The following is a 24,270-nucleotide window of genomic DNA, read 5'->3' on the forward strand; positions in this document are numbered from 1 at the left end:
GGAAATATACTCAGAGTTTCATCTATCAGTCAGATAATAAAGCAGAATTATAAAGAATCACATTGCTCTTTATCCTATTTTGATGCCTGAGTAGACTTTGGACAAGTGCGTTGATCCTTTTTTTTTTAAAGATTTTATTTATTTATTTGACACAGAGAGAGAGGGAACACAAGCAGGGGGAGTGGAGGAGGGAGAATCAGGCTTCCTGCGGAGCAGGGAGCCCGATGCCGGGCTCGATCCCAGGACCCTGGGATCATGACCTGAGCCGAAGGCAGACGCTTAATGACTGAGCCACCCAGGCGCCCTGGGTTGATCCTTTTTTTAAATGAAAATGTATTAATTATTTAAATATTAAATGAAAATTATTTAAATTTAAATTGAATCTATGCATTGGGTTTTTTGTTTGTTTTTTGTGCCTCACTTAAATAATTACAAAGTACGAAAAGTTTCCAGAATTGAACTCTTTTATGGGTTTCTCCCCACATTATTTGGAAGAAAATCCAAGCAACAGTTTAGCTCTGATTTTGAATTATTTTATTGGTGTGTCCATCTTTCCATAACTCTGCCTAACATTTCGCTGCTGGTTTATGACCATAACGTGACTGACTGGATGACAATCTCCAGCTACAGATAAATTGCAAGAATTATTGGTCGAGTAGGGTTATTTAACTTTTCATTATATGTTCTGTCCATTAGGGAGACTCATAGTTTTAGCAGGAAGGGTAGGTACTGGAAATTTGGAATTAGTTTACATTTTCTATCCAAAGTTAGGTAATATGATTACCTTTTGATTATTTCAGTTATAAACATCTCAAGGCAAAATTCAAAATCCGTGCTAGAAAACCTGAGTCAATTCCTCTCACCATCCCCCTTCTATCCTCCTTGTCCTCATTCTCCAAATCTTTTCCAGATTGTTTGCAAAATAAAATTATCTAATTTCACGAGTATTTGTTCTGAGAAAGCACTACAGTAGAGAGAATCCAGAGACCCAGTTTAAAGACCAATATCTTAAGACCTTTTTGTTCATGAAATACCACCTTGGATTTGGTTGGAACTTTGAGGGAACCACACCGGGTCAAACATGTCCCAGTGTAGCTAAGAACCAGCACATTGATAATACCATTTATGGTAAATGACAGGTGTCAACAAGTTGAGTTCCAAAAGTACTTTGCTCCAAATCTCCGAGAAACACAAAAAATACGGCGAATGTTATTTTAACGATGAAGTTGGTTTGTGGTCTTTCAGAAAACTCTGCGTGCTTATAGTTGTCTTACTTCATTATTTCTTTCCAAAATTTATATCACTAAACCAAACTGTAGCAAGAATTTATTCAGGACATTTTAATATCCATTGAGGCACTGTTTCAAAATGTACATCTGCTTGCTTAATTATAATATTTCTGAATTTGTAACTCTTGCCACTATTAAATTTAGTTTTTAAAAAGACTTCAGACTAAGAACCAATGCTGAATTATTAATTTGAACATAATGAACTTTTCAAGTTCTAAGTATAGAGGAAGAAATACTGAGTTAATTTGACTAATTAATCTAGTTGATTACAGGATATTTATACAAGTAGAGTTAATCTAGCAGACCCAAAAGTTTAAGCAGTCTCTAGTAAAACAGTAAGTGAACAAATTAGTAGTTCAGGGACTAAACAAGTTAGATTGAAAATGAACACCTTAATAATATACTTTTAATCATCTTATAAAGAGTATAGCTTGATAACCTTAAGATTTTGCGCTTTGTACTTGCATTATATTTCTTTTTTTTTTTTTAAGATTTAATTTATTTGACAGAAAGAGACACAGCCAGAGAGGGAACACAAACAGGGGGAGTGGGAGAGGGAGAAGCAGGCCTTCCGCCGAGCAGAGAGCCCGATGCGGGGCCAATCCCAGGATCCTGACCTGAGCGGAAGGCAGACGCTTAACAACTGAGCCACCCAGGCACCCCATTATATTTCTAACGCTCACAAAGTGTTCTACAATACCGCATAATTAAAATTTTTGCTTCTAGTTATTACCCTGTGACAGCATGCCCTGACTGAAGCATTTTATATTTCTTTTTCTTCAGGTTTTCTACGGGCACTGTACTATCAGCCTTGTTTATTTAGTGCATACTATGAATGTGCATGAGAGAAATAAGCTCTCATGTTTGTTTAAATGTCCCACCTACTATAAAGCAGATGATTACAGAGTTAGTGAAAATGGGATCCTTTTTGCTGTGTGACAAAAACCACATTAAATCGGTCTAATTTGAGGTCTAATCACTGATTCTGTCCCATGATAAAAGAAGATGTGGAACGTGCCCAAACAGAGCTTCTAAAGGTATATGTTAAATCAAAGGGTGTTCCTTTGACTTTGTATAAAAAGAGAAAAATCTCATTGATTTTATGGAAGAATTTAAGGGAAAATATCACTCTCTGGATTGCTTGATGTGAGAGAATACTATAGCATTTTGCTTTAGTCTGATACTTAGTAGACAAGTCCCCTGAGTAGGAAGCATGCTAATTCTGTTCTTTTAAAGTGCCTAATGTGGTGTTGACACACTCAAATGTTAAATAATATATTGTAACATGCAGGGAAAGCTCAAAGCTTTCATGAGGTAAGGCTGAAAAATAGTTATACATGGCCCTTGATTCATGGAAATTAAAGAGGCAAAGAACTCACATTCATTTATTTATTCCAGGAAAAAATCCTACAGTTTTGTGTTTCGCACATGTTGGATTTACATTTCCTAGATTTTTCAGGGTTTCAAATCCTTCCTTGAGAAAAAATTGTGTCAAATAGCACTGACTATCAGGATTTTTTTTTTTTTTTTCCTGAAAAGCATACCTCCTTCTCTGGCACTCATACTTTAAGGTATTATACTAAAAACATGAAGTCTTTGCTTCTTTGAAAAATGTACAATATACTTAAAACATCGAATTACATAGTTTAAATGAGCTCATTGCATGGTATGTGAAATGTATCTCAAAGCTGTAAAAAAATAATAAAGTAAGATAGTCCCTTAGTTAAGCTGATACACTTAGTGTCTTCTTTTATCCTTCTTCTTTGACTAGTTCCTTTGACAGATAAAAATGCAAACCAAAATAATGATTTCAAAGAAAACATTTCCAGATATGTCAAAAAAGAGATACTTTAAACAGGTGATTTAGGTGAACAAGAGATTGTATTCACAACTCTGGCACTAAAAATTGGCATTTTATTTTAACATTAACAAATTTATAATTTTACTCTGGCTCTGTTGGCTGATTTGATATTAGACATTTAATTTTTCCCCACGGACTTCACAAAATGTGAGTGCACTTACTCATTTAATCCATAGATTTAAATTTTAAATCTAACTTCATTCCTTTGGGAGTGTGGGGAAAAAAGAACTCTGTTTAAAGATGAGGATGCAGGGGTGCCTGGGTGGCTCAGTCGTTAAGCATCTGCCTTCGGCTCAGGTCATGATCCCAGGGTCCTGGGATCCAGCCCCGCATCAGGCTCCCTGCTCGGCAGGAAGCCTGCTTCTCCCTCTCCCACTCCCCCTGCTTGTGTTCCCTCTTGCTGTGTCTCTCTCTGTCAAATAAATAAAATCTTTAAAAAAGAAAAAATAAAGATGAGGAGGCAGTGCCTTGCCTTCAAGTACCTATAGCCTGGGGGTATGCCAACAAGTAAAGCAGATATGGTACTACATTATACTTTCACTACAGAAACAATCACCATATAATATTCAGGAAATGCCTGGCAACCACCAAATAACTGCTGATAATCAGCAATTAAGCTATTCTGTTATATGAAATGTGGCATATAAGGTACTTAGTACAGTGACTGGCACATAGCCCTCTAAGTAGGAGTTGGCCAGTAGTAATAACAGTAAAAGTACAGTAACACCAGGAAAGTTGTAATTAAAGTTAAATATGCATGATTTAGACCAATGGTGACATTCATTTCACTTAGGAGATCTCAGGGAAGTGTTTGAATGGCTTGAGAGCAGTCAAGAAGTCTTGGGCAACGGATATGTTTGAGCCTTAGGGAGCTGCCATTAGGGCCGACCCTGGGTGGCTGGAAGGCCACGGACCTGAGCAGCTGAAGAAATTGAAAGTGAAAGGAAATGTCCTTAAGGCAAATATGACTCCCCTCCCCATCTGAATCCAGGCCAAATGTAACTCTATTATGATAATTTTCAAAGGTGAATGCCATGATGAGCATATAGACGGTAGAATTGATTCACCTGCACAGTCGAAGGATAGATGGGTAGAGGCAGTGCTAGCAGAAATGATACTGGACTGAAAATTATTTGGAAAACCATGAGCTTCTGTCCCCCAGTTGTCTCTAACTCATCACTTAACCTCTTCTCTTAATTTAAAGCTAAATACTGACTTGTTTGACTCTCAAATAGCATGATTCTTTGTGTTTAAGCATTTTTTCTGATGGTTAATGAGTAATGAGAGGAAATGACAGGTATTACAGATAAGAAGAAATATAGTTTTATGGTGGTGTTATGAAGTTTGACAGTGAGAGGATTAATTAAAAATGTCTTTACAGGAGCTAGGTCTCTGCATTAACTCAGAGGTCTAAAGTCTACAAAATGGGGCCCCACTTTTTTTTGGCTGGGCCTTTCACTTTCTTGAATACAAGATTTCCCCTGTATTACTTGGGTGTCTTCTTCCATAAAGGAGGCACAGGATTATCCAGAAATATATAATTTATTATTATATCATGAAAGATAGTGAACTAATCTTAAAATGCTTTGTAAATGCATAGATGAATACAAAATTGTTGTTTTGGGGACCTGCCAAATCTTGAATATCTGACTGAAGAGACAGAAAAGAGTTGTCTTCATTTGGGGAAATGGTTAATGGTTGTTTAAGATATTTCCATAGTGAATAGTTATTTATTGTAAATTTCTGCTTTAATAAATTGTTTCTGTCTTTCCACAAATCCATTAGGTGACTTATGCAGCATGCCTTGGAGCATTGGGTCCTGGGCCAAGATGAACTATTTTCCTCACAACTGTTATCTGTTATAATAAGCAGAGTCATAACAGTTGTGTAGAAAGGCCACTTGTTAGACATGACAATATTTTGCTCTTTCTGAAAGGTTTTCTGAGCCAAATGACAGGAATGTCCGCTTACAACCATTGTCACTGAATTCGTATTTGTAATACAATTGGGAAATTGATGAGCAAAGAAAACTTATGTTGCTTCGACATTCCCCAAAGGATAAAGTTCTCCCCATCCAAAAAAAGAATCTAATGTGACCCATTTGGACAATAATAAGTATCTGGCATCTTTAAGAATCTAAAATGGTGGGGCGCCTGGGTGGCTCAGTCATTAAGCGTCTGCCTTCGGCTCAGGTCGTGATCCCAGAGTCCTGGGATTCAGCCCCACATCGGGCTCCCTGCTCCGTGGGAAGCCTGCTTCTCCCTCCCCCACTCCCCCTGCTTGTGTTCCCTCTCTCGCTGTGTCTCTCTCTGTCAAATAAATAAATAAAATCTTAAAAAAAAAAAAAGAATCTAAAATGGTATTTCAGTGAGATGAATGAGTGATCCTAAATGCTCTTATATCCATCAAAAAATTAGAAAACAGCTGAGCCAAAACTTTTCATAGATTTGATGTTTAGTGCAAAAAGTATTCTCAACAGAGAAGCAGAGTGTTATATCCTCTTTGATTTAATCCTAGTGGTGAGTTTGGTGATTGAATCAAGTGTCTGGAAAAAAAAAATTGGATGTAACTGAAATTCATTTCAGATCAGACAAAGATGATCTCTATGCCCAGAGAGGGAGACAAGGGACTCTCAGCCCCTCTGTTGATACACCTTTTCTTTGCCACCAAAGTTTTACCATGTTAATAAGTGGCCTGTGGCAGAGTTGGTCTCATTTCTAGTGACCATTGATCCAGATAGTTTTACCATAACTTCACCCTAGCCTCTGACAGACACTACCCTTAAGAAACACAACCTAGTTGTGACTTCCCTTCCGAAAGTTCACAATCAATGTCTCTCCACCCCAAGAAGGGCTTGCTGTAAGTAGAATTTCTAACTTTTAAAGTTTACCTTTGATTCTACAATTTTCTTTTCTCTCCCTTTCCCATTTCTTTGTACGTACCCTCTCCCCCACACACCCACCCCACACTCAATGATCTGGCAGTAGTGTACTCTAGAATGTTCCATTTTTTCGTCTAAATCTTTTGGAGCATACGCTTCACCACTACCAAGCATACTTCTTGGGCCAGCTTCTTGCCACATGTACGTTCACAAACATTTGTCAAAGCCCCAAATGCGTCATCAGTCAAGGTCCACTTAAGAAAACAAGAATCACTCCGTTTGTTTTAGTAGGGAGATTTCAATATGGAGATTTGCTTATATGCATGTTAGTAACCTGAAAAAAGCGAAATAAAACACAAGAGAAACACTGAGCTAACACTTTAGACAGCTACTATCACATCTCAGACAGTGGGGATGAGCAAGGAAGGCTCAGGTCTGCAGACCTAGAAGGTCGGAGAAAGAATCCTGTGGAGTTGGGTCACAGTCGTCCGAGAAAGGGCTTCACCCAGCTAGTGCTGGTACCACTACTTTGGGAGCTGGGCCTCAGATCTCTAAGGAGGGACCTGCCAAACCAGTCCTGACACCACAAAGGGGTTATAACGAAGTTGATTCTGGGAGTGCTGAAGAGGCCGGAAACTGGAACCAAATGCAGCCACCGCACTGAAGTGCCCTTGCAAGGGCAATGCAGGTGGGACATGAAGAGCACAGGAAGGAACAAGTTCCTTTCCCTCCTCCTGTCTTCCAGTCTTTCTCCACTGTTCCTTAGTGCTGGAGGAGCCTGGGGACAGAGGAGAAATGTAGTTTGTAATGACCCAGCCCAGCATCCCAAAGCAGAGTACAGGAGAGTTTGGAGCTGAGAGCTTTTAGTTCACTAAAGCCTGCCTTGGAAGCTCCAGCTGAATACATCATATTCAGTTAATATGTTCAACATAATTATCTTTCGCTAGGGAGAGGTGTGAAACCTAAGAATACAAAAGAAGAGTTAAATTTTGCTAATGAGCAGCAAATACTTGACAATCTCCACAATAAAACGATGTGAATATCTGGGGCAGCAGAGACTACAGCAGAATGGATCTAACCAGCGGTTCCCAACATGATTCCTCACAATTTCTCTCCCAATACCCAGGAAAACCCAAGAAATAATAACAATTATGATAGAATCAGAAACTAAGACTGATAGAATCTCGGAAGAATAGACCCTCTTTATAAGGCATATGGAACTTCAACTCACAGCATATCCTTTCTTTCCTGCATAGAAGAATCAATGTGGCAAGAGGTAAGAATATGCTTTATAGCTCTATCACCATCTGCCGACTGACCCAGGGACCCGGAATTGTGCCAACCAGAAATCTGAGCAGAAACTCTGTCTCGCCCTCGGGAGCCACTCTGAGAGAGTATTATTTCCCCTACACTTCAGCTGCCACCTTTCTACAACAAACAGATATTGAGATTCTCAGGAAGCAAATGAACAGAAAGGGGAATGTTAACAGCGGTACAGGGTCTTCCAATAGGTGTGTTCCTCATGAGGAGGCCATGGTGAGAAGTGGGACATTGATGGGGAAAAATAATAGCTCTGTAGGCTGTGGATTTCAGCTTTCCAAGTGCTGTACTCAACTCAGAACAAAGCAAATTACACATCTGAAGATGCTCTAATTCAAGATCCAGAAGAAATAATCAGAATACTGTCCTATAAGACAACAAGGCCTCTATGAAAAGGAAAATGTATGGAATGGAAAGGAGAATGATGAGATGAAGAACATGGGAAGATGAAAGAAGATTGAAAGGAAGCTTAAAAGCATGAGAGTGAGCTTAAAACACGTGGAGGTGGGGTGCCTGAGTGGCTCTGTCAGTTAAGCATCTGACTCTTGATTTCGGCTCAGGTCATGACCTTGGGGTTGTGGGATCGAGCCCCAAATTGGGCTCAGGCTTAAGATTCTCTCTCTCCTCCTCTCTCTCTCTCTCTTAAAAAAGCAAAACAAACAAACATGCTGAGAATAGTCAAGAATAGAATTGGTCCTGTGGAAAATCATAGTGTGGTGGAGGAGGATAAATTTGAACACATCTCCCGTGATGGAGCAGAGAACGACAAAAAGAAAATGATGAGCGAGAAAGTGATGATAGAAGAGCCGAGAATGAAGGACCAACATATGGGTAATTGTTCTTAAGGAAAGCTAAATACAAATAAAAGTGGTAATCAAGAATATAACAGAAAATAAATCATAACTTCCCTGAATTGAAGAAAGGACTATGTATACCAGTTGAAAGAACTCACATACTCATGAACAAATACTGAGTTACAAAGATGTGGAGGAAAAAAAAAACAGGTAGAAAAATAAATAATTTCTTATTTAAGAAATAATAAAGCAAAAATGTTTCTTACTTAAAAACTTACATTATATTGGCAAAAATTGAGAAGTAGGGGATATGGTGCAAAGTGTCAAGCTCCTTATTTTTATTTATAATAAAGGTGAAAGATACAATTCACTCAGTTATTTGATTTAAAGAAATGTGGCCTATGAAATGATACTGAAAATATAACTCTAAAAAAATTAAAATAATATTTATCTTCCAAAACACTAGAACAAAAATGCATTCAATTAGCAGATTTTATCAAATTTTGACAGTCTACTAAAAAATAATAGATTTGGGACGGCTCAATCAGTTAAGCATCTGCCTTCGGTTCAGGTCATGATCCCAAGGTCCTGGGATCAAGTCCTGCATCGGGCTCCCTGCTCAGGAGAGAGCCTGCTTCTCCCTCTGCTGCTCCCCATGCTTGTGCTGTCCCTCTCGAATAAATAAATAAAATCTTTTTTAAAAATAGGTTTTCTTTTTCAGTATCCATAAAACAATTTTAATAATTGAATATATTTTAGGCCTCAAAGAGTATCTGTTAATTGCAAACTTCAGAGGTTAGCTAGGCCACATTATTTGGCCACAATAAAATAAAATGAGAAATTAATAATACAAAATTAAAAGTAAATATCCATGTTAGTTATTAAAAATAATAACAACAAAAATCTTTCCTTTGAACAACTCTGTCATCAAAAATGAAATCAAAATTGAAATTACAGACAATTTAAAAATAAATGACAGTGAAAACACTACAAATAAGCCCACAGGAGATACAGTCAGTGCTATAGTTGGAGGAATATTTAAATCATTAATTATTCGGCTGGAGTGAATAAAAATAAGTGGATTCTGTAAGAAGATAAAGTAATAAAGAGAGAAATAATTATGAAAAAAATTGCAATAAGGAGGTTGGACAGATGAAAAAGATATCCCAGAAGAAACTGAAGAAATAAAAACTTATGGCCCGGGAGTAAATTCTGCACAGAATAAATGCAAATAAAAATAAAAAGAGAAAAAAAAATCAAATTCTCAACTAGAATTAGCAGAAATACTTGACGAATTAAGAATAAAAGATGGAAGGGGTGCCTGGGTGGCTCAGTCGGTTAAGCGTCTGTCTTCAGCTCAGGTCATGGTTCCGTGGTCCTGGGATCGAGCCCTGCATTGGGCTCCCTGCTCAGCGGGAAGCCTGCTTCTCCCTCTGCCTGCCACTCTCCCTGCTTGTGCACTCACCTTCTCTCTGTCCAATAACTAAAATCTTAAAAAAAAAAAAAAAAGATGGCTACAAACATAAAAATTAGGAATGAGAAAGATAAAATAACAGATAAATAGGAGATAATAAGATAATAAAAACTTTTAATAGTTTTGAAAGTCTTGATGAACTGATTTTTTTTAAGTGGTGTGTACTTCACACCATGATGGCTATAAAAAAAAAAGACTATATGTTGGTGAGGATGTGGAGAAATTAAGCCCTCCCACACTGCTGGTGGGAACGTAAAATGGTGTAGGCACTTTAGACAACAATATAGCAGTTCCTTAAAAAGATAAACATAGAGTTACCATATGATCCTGCAGTTTCACTCCCAGTTTTGTGCCCAAGAGAACTGAAAACATGTCTACTCAAAAATACATACACAAACATTCATAGACCATTATTCATAAAAACCAAAAAGTGAAAACAACCCAAATGTCCATCAACTGATGCCTGGATAAACAAAATGTGTATAGCCACATAGTGGAGTATTATTCAGCCATAAAAGTGAACGAGGCACTGATTTATACTGCAACATGGATGAGCCTTGAAAACATTATGCTAAGTGAAAGAAGTCAGACACAAAATTATCACACATTATATGATTCCATTTATATGAAATGTGGAGAATAGCCCCATCCATAAAGACAGGAGATAGATTAGTAGGTGTCAGGGGCTGGAGGAGGGAGAAAATGGGGAGTGACTGCTGATGGGTATGGGCTTTCTTTTTGGGGTGATGACAGTGTTCTGGAATTTGATAGTTGTGATGGTTGCACAACTTCATGACTATAGTAAAAACAACTGCATTGTACACTTTTATTTTATTTTTAAAGATTTTACTTATTTACTTAGAGGAAGAGCAAGCAGGAGAGAGAGAGGGGGCATGAGCGGGGGGAGAGGAGCAGAGGAAGGGGGAGAAACAGACTCCCTGTTGAGTAGGGAGCCTGATGTGGGGCTCAATACCAGGACCCTGGGACCATGACCTGAGCCGAAGGCAGATGCTTAACTGAGTCACCCAGGTGCCCAGCATTGTACACTTTTAAAATGTTCATTTATGATATATAATTATATATCTAAATTTTTTAAATAAAAAATATAAAAATATAAATATATTACCCAAAAAAAGATTAAAGAAGTAGAAAGCCGGAATATACCCATCATCATGGGGAAAAAAAAGAAAGAAAGAAAACATTATCTAAAAAATAAGCCCCTCTCTCTCCCTTTAAAAAAGATGGTAGACCTAGGCTGTTTTATGGTGGCATTTACCCAATTTCTTGTAATAATTCCTCCACTATTTAAATAATTCCCAATATAGAAAAGGTTGAATATTTTCTTGATTTTATACAGCCTAGTATCAAACCAGACAAAAGATAAGGCATGAAAGAAAAAATGCATATGATCTCTTATAAATATAGATACAAATGTCCTAAGTAGACTATTAATAAACCAAATTCAAAAATGGGTTTTCAAAATGCATTCGAATCTATTTAGAATCTCTTCCAGGAAAACAAAAATCTTCCAACATTAGAAAATGCGTTAAAAAAATTTGTGTCAATAGATCATGAGAAAAGCCACATGCTAATTATATTAAATGCTTAAACATTAATAAAAGTCAACATCCATTTCTGATTTTTAAATTCTTAAGAAATAGGGAATGAAAGGATATTTTTAACATTTGACAGAATATGTATCAGAAAATAATACTTGGGATCGTATCAGATAAGGAACCTCTACAGATAGATACACTATAAATAAGAAATAGTACTTTCTCAGCTTTTCTGGGAGTTGCTCTGGATATTCTAATCAATGCAGCAAGAGGAAAAAAAAGAAACTAGAAGGGTAAATACCAGAAAGGAAGAGAAAAACTTAAATAATTTGCAAATGGTATTGCCTGCCTGAACAATAATAAAAAATCAAATGAAAAACTATTCAAAACAATGTGAAGTCAGTAGTTTATAGAATCGGTCTATAAATATCAATAGCTTAGCTTCTTATCAGCAGTAAGAGAAGATAAAGAATCAACAAAATATATAATATCAACTGATAACTTTAAAAGATAATATTTTATTCCTATTTGGAAAAAATGACAAAACTGAGAGACAGGAAAGAAAACTTGATTAAATGGAGAAGTATATTATAAGCATCTACACAACAAAATGTTAAGTTTTTGAGGGAGAAGCCTGACAAAAATTATTCCAAGTTTTATTTTGAAGAATAAACACACTAATATACCCTGTGATTTTTTTTTTTTAAGAGCAACAAAAGTAGGGTATTACCCTACTTTAGTTAATACGCATTACAAAGCCATAGTAATTAAGCTGGCTTTGAACTGGCACAGAAATGAACATGCCTGTCAGTGGAACAGAAGAGAAAGTATAGAACCATACCTAAGTTTACATAAGAATTTATTTTAAAATAAAGATAGCATCTCAGATGGGAGAAGGCAGAAGAGATTATATCATTTGATTCCTAATGAATTAAAAATTTGAATGTAAGAAATAAAACAACAAAATTGGTAGAATAGAATAGTTAGATAATTATGTAATTTTAAGTTAAAGAAGTCTCTCTGTGCCTGGTCTCGGGGGCAGAAAACATATCAGATCTGACTATTAAAAAATTAAGCTTTCTGAATGGCAAGCAACACCATAAACAAAGTGAAAAGACAAATGACAAAGTCTCTTTAAAAGGTAACAGACTATAAATAAGCAAGAGGATGTATGCAAAATAGAATTTTATAGTAACTTTAATTATGTATAAATTATTATGTGGCTGAGTGTATATAGTTGAATTAAACATGCATCTGATGACGGGTGCCTGGGTGGCTCAGTTGGTTAAGCGACTGCCTTCAGCTTAGGTCATGATCCTGGAGTCCTGGATCGAGTCCCGCATCGGGCTCCCCGCTCTGCAGGGAGTCTGCTTCTCCCTCTGACCCTCCTCCCTCTCCTGCTTGCTCTCTCTCATTCTCTCTCTCAAATAAATAAATAAAATCTTTAAAAAAAAAAAAAATAAATAAATAAACATGTATCTGATGAAACTTCATGCTGACTAATTCATTAGTGAAAAATGCAAATGATCAGTAACCATTGGAAAAAAATTTATCCTATCTAGTACTCAAGGAAATAAAAATTAAGATGCCAGTTTTCATCTGTCAGATCAGCATACATCAGAGGGATGTATGGCAAGGATGTGGGGGAAGGGCATTTCCACATTACATTGGGCATTCAGGATAGAACCTTTCTGGAGAAGTACACCTTAAAAAAATGCATACTTTTGACCCCAGATTTCCGCCTCTAGCAATTTTCCTAAAAAGTTAATGATTTAGGGGCACCTGGGTGGCTCAGTTGTTAAGCGTCTGCCTTCGGCTCAGGTCATGATTCCAGGGTCCTGGGACTGAGTCCCACATCGGGCTCCCTGCTCAGCAGGAAGCCTGCTTCTCCCTCTCCCACTCCCCCTGCTTATGTTCCTGCTCTCGTGCTCTCTCTCTCTGTCAAATAAATAAATAAAATCTTTTAAAAAAATAGTTAATGAGTCAATGAGCAAAGATGTAAGTAGATATTGATTGCAGTTGTTTACTTTAGTCATCACATTGGAAGCAATCTATTTAGTAATCGAGAAAAATTAGATTGTGATACAGCTCCATAGTGGAATAAAATGCAGCCATCAAAAATAATAACAGGTGGTCCAAAGGGTTTTATTTACATGAATATTTGTTAAGCTCTGCTGCTCAGACCTGGACTTCAGCTCACATAATGTTAGTTGTGATAGAGAAGACAACTAAATTACCTAAAATTAAAAAAAAAAAAAAATGGTCATGGGGATGTATATTGATATGAGAAGATATTCATACCATTTTTTAAAAAACAGAATATAGTACATGGAGCATAAACCATTCTTGTAAAAATAATATAAATTCAAATATATATTTATGAAAAATGTTTTGGGAGGTTATGACATAAAATATTAGCTGTGCCTTTTCTGGGTAGGGAATTATTTAGGACTTAATTTGTTTTCTCTTCTTTTTCTTTTCTAAGTTTTCTGCAATGACCATGCCAGACTTGGGTAATAATCAGTACTTTTTTAACGTCTCAAAATAAAAGCATCCATGTAATAAACAAGAATGTAATAATAAAAAAATGCTCTTTAGTGCATGAAACAGGCATGCTAGTGTGGTACATATAAGAGCACATCTATGTATACATACATATAAGAACACAGATCCCAGAGCCAGACTGGCCTGGATTCATCTAATCTAAATTCTGCTCCTGACTGACAGTGTTACTTCAGGCAGGTCATTTCACATCTCAGATTCCGCATCTGTAAAACACAGAGTTGCTCCGAGGATTAGCAAAAATGTATGTAAATCACTCAGCACTGTCTCTGGCACATATTATGCATTTAACCAAAGGGTTTAGTCCTTATTGCCATTGTTGTAGTAAAGGCCAAGGAAATTCGGCCTGTAGACTGGAAACCGATTCATATTGCTGAGAAGAAATATGGATTAAATTGTTAAGAAGTTCTTGTGTGTCATGTATCATCTTGTAAAATATGGAGGACGTGCGTCATTTTACCCAACGAGAGTGGCTTATCAAAATTTGTTACAGTTCGGACTTGTAGAACATGTGCCCTTCTAGAGGGCCAGAGAGGTAACGTTTGCAAATTTTCATCCTCTAAGCGAGAAATTCGGTACATTAGTAGTTGCTCAGCAAGCAGTGAGCCAAGTTGGATTAGGGTTGCTTGCTCCCCTCTGGTTAGACTTTTGATTCTGCCTGCATTCACTGAAGCCCGGATCACTAGAAATTCCTCAAGAAGATAAAGATGAGCCAGGCTCTCCTAGATGTTACCTTAAGGAGTTAGTGATAGGGAGTTCCACAAGTAAAAGAGCCTGCTTTTGTGGATATTTGATATTATGAGTTGATATTTATGACTATGGTAGGTTGACTGTGCCAGTAAGTCATTCACTGCAGTGATTACTTTCTTAAATATGACAACTCTTTGACACAGGATATTGCTGATTATTCCTTTTAATAGATGAGGAACCTAAGACTAGGTGGTCAATACAACTACGAGCTTGAATTGGATTCTGATTCAAAATCTATGCTTTTAAACATTTTGCTACCCTACTTCCCCATTCCTTCCAATCAACAGGATTTTTTTTTAATATGTTTCAGGATATCTCATTTGTTGCTGTCCATTTCATGGATTTGATTTATTTAAATCCTTTTCTTTAATATTGATGTCACAAGCAACCTGGTTTTAAATAACTATATGAAAGATTCTTGGAAAAATCTTCCTGAGCTGAATTTTGGTTCTAAGATTCTATTATTGTCATTGTATACTTGTACACTTGTCATTCTTCTCCTGAGTTTTTTAAGTTTCTAAGGGCAGGGGTTGTGGTTTTACTCCTCTTTGTATCCTATGCAAGCATCATGCCTGCCCATAGTAGGTGGTCAATAAACACTGGATTAAATTGCATGTCCCCACTAATCATACTAAAAGACAAAGAAGTAAAAAATTAATGACTCACAGCAAACTTCGGAGGAATTGAGTCTCAATCCTCTGATCTACTGCTTTCTGTCTAGTTTCTCGACACAGAGGTGTAGTGCCCTCCATCTCCATCAGCTGTGGTGTGTCACAGTAGGTAAGAACCGATGTTTCCAGATGACACATATGTGTTAGTATGCACACCTGGATAGGATTGTGTCCAGGAGAAGCCACTCTCACCCACTTGCATTCACATTTGTTTTCTTAACGTCCTGTCACCTTGGACTCACCCTGGGCACAGCAGTGCACATGAACATCATCTCTGTTGCATGCCAGCCAAAACAACAAACAGTTGAAAGTAAACAAAACAAAACAGAGAAACCCCAGTTGGATTCCCAGCTCTGCCACTCACTAGCTGTGTGACCTTAAGCAGATAACTTACCCTCTCAGAAGCTCAGCCTCTCTAAGATGGAGCTGCTCATGTTAATCTCACAGTGTTGTCTTGAGAGGAGGAAGATGAACGTGCATGCATGCGTGCAGAGCCCGTAGCGCATGGTAGGCGTTCAGTAAATGCATAGAACACTGAAAAAAACTCATTTTTTGGTGAACACACTGACTTGCCTTCAGAAATGTCATGATTCTACTTTGAATAAATTTAAGGAATGCCGAAACACCACGGTGCGATTTTAAAAAACAAGAAGTGTGGTGGGGGAGCAATCCCAGACCTTTTGGGGGAGTGTCTGCACCTGAGCAGTGTTAGGAAAAAGCTTCAGTTTACTGAAACTCAAACAGCACTCTCCAAGCAGTTCAGCCTGCACTGATTTGAGGAGCTCTTTTGTTTGCATAAATAAAACACTAAAAATGTTATTGAGCTCTTCCGTGGAAGAGCAGCATACCGGGTGACGTAAGACTGTGTTTTCGTGCAGTTTTTATTCAAAGCAAAACATAAACCAATGAAAGAAAAACAAAGTGATAAGTAACGTGGCTGTATTTTCTGTGAACATATGGTAGATGTTTAAAATGAGGTATGTCAGCTATTGATTCCCCAGGTGCTTGCCTTAGTCTTGATAATAAGGTCGTTCTATTGGGGGGGGGGGATTTCCCATCTCTTGATATTTTGATCTTTGGGGAAAATACGAGCCTGGCTCTTCTCTTATGGGCACGTTTTACCAGGAATATAAAAAAGCATTTTGCCGTGATTGGCACACAAAAGGTGCCAAGAGAAATTCTGGTGGGTGTGACTATACTACACTTAATTACTTTCTCACCCCAGAGAACAAGAAAGGCCAGAGACAAGGGAAGGATTGTTCCATTTGTTCTTGACCAAACGTGGCATGGAGATTTAACAGGAGGTCCTGGTTCCTCATGCCCTGTCCATCTGATCCTGAATTTAGCTTATGGGCTATGTTAACCCTTGTATGCCAAGGCCACAAACTTAAGAATCCAGGAAGTCTGAGGTGAGGTGAGGGTCAGCTCTAGAGGGCGAAATCTTATTTCAACATGATGAAATGCCTACTCTTTGGGAAATTGCCTTTTTTGTTTCTATTTTTCATATTTTTAGATGATATATATGGCATGTCACAGCTCTGAAATGCTTTAAGAATTAAGGAGAATATAGGGAATCATTGAGCTATTGGTATACATTAAATGACTGTTAATTTTCAGAATATAAACAATTTGATTTTGGAGTATAAAAAATATTGCAAGTAAAATAGATGGACTCATTGACCTTCCTGAGTTCAACATCTGTGGCTGGATAGAAAGAAAAAAATACAGCGAATGAAACAGGTAGGAGCTTGAAATATGAATATTTAGAATTCTGAAATCTATTTTTTTTATTTCAATATGATATTTGGTGTTTTAAAACATAACATTGTAGACTCGATATCAGCCCTGATGTATTTTTTTCTAAAATCATGAAGACCGTGCACTTCATGATGCAAAAGAAGACAAATGTTCATCCTTATCAGAATTTGGAAATGGAAATTAGACTGATTTGTATTAAGATGATTTCAAAGGCAAAGATAAAAAAAATGCTCTCATTTGGACAATAAAAAAAGAGAACTGATATAAAAATATTGCTAAATTACATGTTTAGAAATATGTAATTATAGGGCGCCTGGGTGGCTCAGTCGTTAAGCGTCTGCCTTCGGCTCAGGTCATGATCCTGGAGTCCCTGGATCGAGTCCCGCATTGGGCTCCCTGCTCAGCAGGGAGTCTGCTTCTCCCTCTGACCCTCCCCCGTCTCATGTTCTCTCTCTCATTCTCTCTCTCTCAAATAAAATCTTTAAAAAAAAAAAAAAAGAAATATGTAATTATAAATTCTAGTGGGGAGCCATGGACAACAAGGCATATCATATATAAGCTGCAAAAGGTCAGTTTTAGAAACCAGTGGATTTATAGATCTCACAAAGATTTCAAATAGAATATTAATTTTTTTCAAAGACTAGGAAAACAATTATCATTAGTTTTTAGGGTTTTTTTTTTTTTTTAACTCCAAGTATGGTTACCATTTTTAACTTTGGTATTTTAACTTTTTTTTTTTTTTTGAAAGGGAGGTGGGAGGGGCAGAGGGAGAGGGAGAGAGAGAATCTTAAGCAGGTTCTACACCCGGTCTGGAGCCTGATGCAGTGCTCGATCTCACAGCCCTGAGATCAGAACCCTGAGATCATGACCTGAGCTGAAATCAACTCAGATGCTTAACTGACTGAGCCACCCAGGTGCCCCTTAACTTCTTATTTAATCATCATCACTCCAGTCATCCTCCCCATCCTCCCAATGACCTGTAAGTTATTATTATCCTATTTTATAGATGAGCAAACAGGTTCGGTGGAAACAAAAATCATCTTCCTAGAGTTTTGTTGGTGTTTATTCGCAAGGACAAGGCAGGTATGCAAATACAGATATCTAAGTATCTACAAGATACTTAATAGATCTGAAAGAAAGTTCTTAACCCATGCAAAGAAACCTGTTCTTGGTGCTAAGCAAATAAAGGCAGTTTCAACAGAGTGGTAGAAAACGGAAATTGGTTTCAAAATCAGAAATCAGCGAATTCTTCATTGCTTTTGATACACAGGGAAAAAAAAGTAGCTCTATGAATCATTTACAGCTGAGTCCTCTAAATTCTGCTTTGGAAAGAAAGAGTGGTTGTTATATGCTTGAATCTTAAACCCTAGTAAAAATTAAAGTCATTTGGAAACCAGGAGAAATGATGGCGGTGAGTCCCTGGGGCTCCTTAGGCCATATGGCAACACATCATTGAAAGAAGGAAAGAACAGGAAGAATAAAAACTTTTAAAAGGCACAGGACTAATAAATGGATTTTTAAAAATAGTCATCACGAAAGCATATACAGATGGAGGGAGAAATTAGAAGCTCTTTGCTGATGACCACTGTTTTGTTACTTACTCCGAATGTGAAGAAAAATTAATAGGCTTCTTTATTTAAAAACCCAGTAAGTGGATAACTCATCCTTCTAAGAGGTTTAACTTCTGAGTCAGCTTGGCTAAGTAAGGAAGGTAGCCATGCACAAGCAAAAGATCTGGCAGATGCGCTCTCGTGCCATTTTGTAAGGATCCTGTGAGGAGCAGAAGGGCTATTTGATGATTGTCCTTCAGTCTTCAGCTGGGCCTCACCAACCACAATTGAATCATTCGATCTTATCCATTGAGCAGTGCCTGTATTGATACAGTCTCTGAATTATTACTTAGTTTCCAGCCACTTAGAAAGGCCTTGAGGTTGCTTTTGTGGGCTTTTTTAAGAAGCTTAATTATACCTTGACATTCATTCACTCACTCATTCATCCCGCAGGTATTTATCAAGCACTTCCTTTATGAACCACCCTCTGTGACAGGCACTGAAGATAGAATGGTGGACAAAAAAAAAAAAAATAGATGCAAGTGCTGCCCTTGTGGTGTTTATAGACTGGTAAAAGGACAGTTGGGGTAAGTGCCCTAAGGAGAAACTAGGGAGCTTTGAGAGAATATGTTAAGAGGGAATTGACCTGATCAAAAAGGTCAGTATCAATTAACATTAGATCTGAAGCAAGAAGATGTTGCATTAGAGAGGTGAAGGACAGGGCACAAGGGAAGAAGTCAGAGACGTATGTGCAAAGGTCCTGTGACAGGAGAAAGCATGTAGAGTTATGGAAATGGAATGGTTGTGTGGATGGAGGGGAGAAAGAAGGTGGACAATAGAGCAACATGACTCTGGAGGCTCCCACCCAGCTCATCTGGTACCTTGAAGGCACCAGAAGAGCATTTTGATATTTAGCCTGAAAGCAATGGAAAGCCATCGAATTATGTCAAGCTATAGAGTGAGAGATCAAATCCATCCTTCGCAGGGATTATTCTGACTCCAGTATGGAGAGTAGATTGGCGGAGGGCCAAAGTGAATGCTCAGGAACTAATTAGGGTATATATACTTTAAAAAATTCAGTCCTTATACTTTATTTCTTAAGGTCCATTATCTACCTACTATATCTTATCATAACTTTTCTGTGCTGCTGAAATGAATAGAAGGTTTACTTTTTAAAAACTTTTCATTGATAACATAATGCAGCACCATGAAGAAAAAATTGGGCACCCCCAAAAGAGCTGTATTCTCATTATCTCAGTACAATTAGTTTTATGTTCAGATTTTTTTTCCTGTTTCTGTATGGTCTTCATATTGATGTTGTAATGTCTTTGTCATATTCCATTGAGATGTATTAAAATGTAGTCACCTGTTGCTCCACACTTAGGACATTAAGGTAAGAAGTTTTAACCAGGGATGACAGGATCAGTGCAGTGCTGTCCAAATATATTCTTTTTCATCTTTTGGCAATAGAAACTAACTTGGGAGAGCGTATTCTGCCACTTTCAACCTCTATTATGTGGAAATCCCCCTTTATGGAGAATGTAAAGTCTCCTAAGTATTTGTATTGAGAGTAATGCATGTTGCTTAGGCTGTTAAAGAAATATTGATTTCTGACCCTTAACTGGAATACTTAGCTTTCATTTTTCTTCTTTTTACATAAATTGTGTATATCGTGTTCCCCTCAGGGAGAACTTAAAAGCATTTTGTGTTATGGAGGCTCCATTCTAGGATCTTATTGCTTTTGAGATGAATAAATGGAAGTCTTGCTATCACTGGAACAGACCTATTTTTTTCCTATGTAACAAGCCATACAAGTAATACAGGGCTGAATCTGGCCCCAGAACTTCTAAAGTTCCAAGCCAGTTTCTTATGGCCAAATTTAGCTTCCAGCTTTCAGCTGATGAGGAGCTTTGGCATATAAGCAATCTAATTTTTGTTCAGCAAAATCTCCTTGGATGTTTTAAAAATAATTTTAAAATTTGTATTACCAGGTGATGCTCAAAGCATTTCTTAGGGATTGATCGCAAATACTTGCTCAGAAAACCATGTACCTTAAAGGTACTTTATACCAGCCTTTGAGGTATTTGAATGAAATGGGTTGGCACCAAAACATTTCAATATGCTATAGGAAATGAAATATGGCCAAAGAGGTTTTTATGTTCTGACTATTTCTTTTTTCCATTACTAGCCGGAGGCAAGTAAATCGACTTTACATCCCCTCCCTGTTTTATTTTTATCAACTTCTTAGGAAGTTTCAGGGTTTTGTTTGTTTGTTTATTTGTTTGCTATTTTGCTTATCTTTGAACACATAAAATGGGAAATTTAGATTTTTAAATGTCTCTTATCTATTTATCTGCTCTTGTCTATTTCTCTTATCGGTTGATGAGATGTTGCTTTAAACTCATTTAATATTACTAATTAATTTAATTACACAAACTGTGGCGGCGTTAACACATTTTCTATTATCTGCTCCGATGTGATACAGTGCCCCTCCTACAGCCACCTTAACTCAAAGCTTTAATTGCTTTCCCCAAGCCTCAGCTCATGTTTGATTTATCTGATTTCTTTCTATAAAGATTCTCTAGTTTACGATGTGTACACAAGTCATTAAATTGGTGTTGATGTTTATGCAGTGAACTTGCCAACTGGTTACAGCAGACATCCCTTTACGAATTTATGATGGGGCAATAAAGACAAGTGTCAGAAGCCCCTTGTCTGGGCAAGGAATCACTTTCCTTGCACTATGTTGGGGACAGTAATGCAGACGCTTCCACTAATTTGCGTAGCAAAGGGCATGTTGAAATCCATATTTGTTACATTGTGAGCATCTCTAATTTACTGCAGTGAGAATGTGTGTGTGTGCGTGCGGGGGTGCGCATGCGTGTGAGTGACAGACGGACACACACACACGTGTTTGCTCTTTGAAACGAAGCTATTATTATATTCAAGGATTTTAAGCAGGTGCTCGTTCTTTGTAAAACTTGACTGGGTATATATGTAGATTATTATTATAGTCTGTGTCAATAATCAAATTCATCAACTCTGACAAGTAAAAGAAATACGTGAAGAGGGCCGTGTATCATTTTTTTTATCTATACTTTTCTTTTTTGCAAAAATAGGCCAAATTAACAAATGTTCTCAAGTATTATGTTGTAAGAAGCTGGTTTCATTATAAGATCTTCAAAGATTATAGGTGTGAGTTTAATTTACTAATTTTTTATGCAGATACAAGTCTTCCTGATGGAGAGCCCAAACATACTTAAAAATAGTTACATATGTGTTATGTTAGCTCTTCTTCATGTACTGGGATGTACCAACTTGACTCTTTGCCCTTTTAACTTCTCATTAATATTTGGAATTAAAAGTCAGAAAAGTTGATTTTGATATATACTACAGAGGATTTATCTCCAAGTATTATTTATTTCAAACTCTCCTGTGTATGTGTAAGTTTGTCTTCCCATAGATGATACCAGAGTAGCCAAAGAATTATGATAAAATTAAAGAGCTCAGAAGCACAAGAAGAGCAAGCCAAATAAGGAGAAAAAAAAAACTTTCGTATTGGAAGAAAAGGATGGACGATCAGGGAGGTGGAGAGAAGGAAGGGAGGAAGGTATTCCAGATGGTTCTGAAATTTGTGCAGTAGAGGAGAAGATTCTCAAATGTCATGTGGTTTTCTGAAGAGACAAAAACAGGACTTTAATGTTGATGACAGAGAAGATAAACTGGAAGTGAGATAGTGAAATTCATTTTTATCTACATTTCCTCCCAATTCTCACCCTTTGTGGAAGCCCTTTCTCTTCATGCTGACAAAATTCAGATCATTAAATGCAGCTAAGAGTGCAGATTAAGAGAATAAATGTAGCAGTGTCTAATTAGCAAGGTTGTGCTGATGAGGACTTAAAATATTTGCTACCACTTACAAACTAAAATGACTGAAATAGCATAGAATATTCTGAAACTGTCTCTAGCAGAAAAGTGAAATAGAAGAGTAAGTTATACATTTTGGTATGAGAAAACAAAATGAAGGGGACTGGTTTTGATCTGTACCAGTCATCTGTTCACTTGGTCCGTTTTTACTGGGGCTCTCCACTATAGAGTTCTGGGTTAAGCACATGCAGAATGAAGAGATGTGTGAAATATGGTTCCATCTGTTGAGAATCTTACTCTCTTATTGGGGAGTCAGGGCCCCCCAGCATCTATATCCAAGGTGGTATATGATCTCTCCTCCTTGCTTTATTAATAAGTGAAGTGTGACCCAGATTTCAGCTGATTCCTTTGACCACTCAAGCGACTGTTTTAACCCTACACCATCTTGATGCAAAATTCAGTCACTTCATCAGCTTCTGGAAGAAATTGAACCACATGAGGAGTTTTTGAATTTTCTAGTTTTACTAAAGATTTGCCATGACATGGGGAACTGTCACATCACATAGCACACATATCACTTGGAAAATTCCCTTTAAACCCATCTCATCTGCAAGCATCCCCTCTTAACCTTACTCGTCTCTCCATCTCTTCTCCTAGGCAGCTCTCAACACAGCTTGTCAGCCCTTTATTAGGCTGAGTTCCGGGTCACTAGAACCCTGGTCTGCGGGATTCATTTCAGCCTCCATTTCCTAACTATCCCAAGTTTATCAAAGATCTTTTTCAGGGGCGCCTGGGTGGCTCAGTTGGTTAAGCAACTGCCTTCGGCTCAGGTCATGATCCTGGAGTCCCGGGATCGAACACCGCATCGGGCTCCGTGCTCAGCGAGGAGCCTGCTTCTCCCTCTGACCCTCCCCCCTCTCATGTGCTCTCTCTCTCATTCTCGCTCTCTCAAATAAATAAATCTTTAAAAAAAAAAAAAAGATCTTTTTCAGTAGAGTTGGTTCTTCCTACAAAGCAATTATTTACCAGCATCTAAAAAAACAATAAAAATTTTTCCATATGATTTTTTAAGAGAGGAAGAATCACTTCAAAGTAGTGATCAAAGAAGATCTTGAATAATGGTATATCAGTCAGAATAGGCTGTGTTATGCTGCTTCAACAAATAGTACCAGAATCTCAGTGGCTTAACATAAGAATTTGTTTCTTGGGCACACAAAGTCCATGAGGAGTTCGTGCTATCCTCTGAGGCGGCTATCCTCCATATGCAAGCTCAGCATGTAAAGATCCTTCCATTTTGTGGCATCTCATCTCAATAAGTACCCCCATCTGCAGCAAGAGAAAGGACCTGGGGAATTTACATCAGCAAGCGAATTCTTTAGCCCCCAAAGAGCCTATGTCCCCTCAATCACATTCATTTGTCTTGAACTAGGAGCATTGCCCTGCCCAATTCATGGGGAAGAGAGGTACAGAGGGGCTGAGAAACATAGACCTCCATGTATATAAAAATCAGAAGAGAGCCTGAAATAAGGGAGAGCATTTGAACTATCTGCAAGATGGCAAATATTTTGATGGCAATAGTACAGGAATGAAATGGACAGAGAAGCCAGTATGGTTCAGTTAGGATTTTACGTATGTGTTCAAGAGTAGAGGGATGTAAGTTTGGGAAGATAGGTTGGGCCCAGAATGTAAAAGACCTTCAAAGGCAGGCCAGGAATTTGTTTGTTTGTTTGTTTGTTTTGGGGTTTTTTTTAAGGGAGGAGGAAAGGAGGAGGGGAGAGAGAATCTTAAGCAGGCTCCACGCCCAGCAGGGAGCAAACACGAGGCCCAATCTCACAACCCTGAGACCAGGAACTGAGCCAAAATCAAGAGTCAGATGCTTAACCGACTGAGCCAGCCAGGCACCCCAAGAATCTGGTTTTTGATTAAATGGAGCCATG

The 24,270-nt window shown here is 37.7% G+C and overlaps 1 protein-coding gene across 5 annotated transcripts in view; it reads left to right on the forward strand.

Annotated features, from left to right (window-relative positions):
• Nucleotides 1-24,270, forward strand: part of MEIS2 (Meis homeobox 2) — a 202,666-nt gene that overhangs the window by 102,526 nt on the left and 75,870 nt on the right. The gene's annotated exons all lie outside the window — the stretch shown is intronic.

This window comes from Mirounga angustirostris, unplaced genomic scaffold, assembly GCF_029215605.1.
Source record: "Mirounga angustirostris isolate CCGP_5_RB_7025 unplaced genomic scaffold, mMirAng1.0.hap1 SCAF_9, whole genome shotgun sequence".
Taxonomy (NCBI): domain Eukaryota; kingdom Metazoa; phylum Chordata; class Mammalia; order Carnivora; family Phocidae; genus Mirounga; species Mirounga angustirostris.